Source organism: Protobothrops mucrosquamatus, unplaced genomic scaffold (assembly GCF_001527695.2).
Source record: "Protobothrops mucrosquamatus isolate PMUCROS unplaced genomic scaffold, P.Mucros_1.0 scaffold_235, whole genome shotgun sequence".
Classification (NCBI taxonomy): domain Eukaryota; kingdom Metazoa; phylum Chordata; class Lepidosauria; order Squamata; family Viperidae; genus Protobothrops; species Protobothrops mucrosquamatus.
This window is the reverse complement of record NW_015386311.1, coordinates 133,932-135,640: the sequence shown is the minus strand read 5'-3', so window position 1 is coordinate 135,640 and position 1,709 is coordinate 133,932.

Genomic DNA, 1,709 nt, shown 5'->3' with positions numbered 1-1,709 from the left:
TTCCTCACAACCAAATAAGTTGCCTTTAACCAGGCTGTATGCTGCAGTTGTATTCTGACCCACTACTCAACTAATGGGAATTGAACCAGGAGAAATTCAAGAGACTGAACTACTCACAGTGAGATTAACAGCCAGGTTACATAAGCACTATTAAATAATTCAGTTTTAAAATAATATGAGCGTTCTGGGATTTGCGCAAATATATGTAGCAGGTTTTTATGTATGCAGTATAAAAATTAAACTCTAAGAACTTGCCTTGTTTTCAGAATTCTGGGTCCAACATTCAGTTAAGTTTTTTTTTGTTGAAAAAACAGGTTGTTTAATGTAGCTTCTGTTAATTATCCATTTGGCAGGTGAACATCCCAGGAAGCAGTCTTGGTGTATCACTTCCTTTTGTGCTTTCTTTGTTCTCTGATTCAAGAGTTAGTATGTACTTCAAATACATTATGACACACCCATCCTAGATGAGTCACAATGACATCAAATAGGCAACTAGGAAATGTGTCAGTTAAACAATTTGAGCAAATGAACATCAACTGAGTGGAGCAGGGAGGGAGTTGTGTCCAAGTGAGCCTTTTTCTGGCAGGTTTCTTCTTTTGTGCCAATTTAAGGATTATAAAAACTTAATACTTTAACTTTTATTGTTTAAAAAATTAACTTTGTAAACTTAAATACTTAAAATGTTTTCTGGAGTTCTTGTATATACAGGCAGTCCTTCGGTTATTATGGTATTGGGACTAGGATTGCCATCGCTAAGTGATGTGGTCGTAAAGCCCAAGGTCACTTAACTGCATTTCTTGGTGATGTAAACTTGGTTGCCATAGTAACCCTAAGAAGCATTGGTTGTTAAGTGGGAAGAGGTGGCAGTTCCAGGCTAGAGATGTGGGGGAGCTGTGGGGGAGTCTCAGAGGCTTGGGAGGTCCTTGGAGGGCCATTACAGGATGCATGTGATTTGAGGGAGACCAGGGGAAGAGTCTGGGAGGGGTCGGTGGAAGCCTGACATGGGCAGAGGGGTCCTGAAGGGAGGAGAAACGTGGGAGCAACTTACTAGAGTGACTTGCAACTTTCCCTGCCGGCTTCCCCATTGATGTTTCCTATAGGAAGCTGGCAGGGAAAGTTGCCAATGGTGATAAGATGACCGCAGCTCCCTGCAACATCAGAATCACAGCCCAGCACTTGAGCACCAGGAATCATGATCACTCACTGTGAGGATGCTGCGATATTTCAAATTTCGTCCTACATCTTATTTTTTCAGCACCACCATAAATTTTGAACGGTTGCTGAATTAATGGATATAAGCTGAGGATTACCTGTATTCTATATTAAATAGTGGACATTATCTAATGGGTCCCTAGATATTGACTTCTGCCATATATCTTTGATCAGTTGAGGCTTTTGCATAATTCTGTCTCCTGCAGCCTTTGCTAACAGGACAGTACTGTATCAGTCAATTTTGGAATATTTTGGCCAATAAACTGCAAGTGTAACCAAAGGCCAGTTGTACCCCATGCACACTTATGCTATTCTATGCAAACAAGGGTTTTTAATCTAAAGATTACCTTACAAGATAATATACTATCGCCCACATTTCATCAACTAGGATATATATGCCATATACAGGTACATACACAGTACTCTAGATACTGGTTTGAATATAAACATGGTTAACTCTCAGATAGGAAGCATTTACTTGGTATGCTTTATGTATG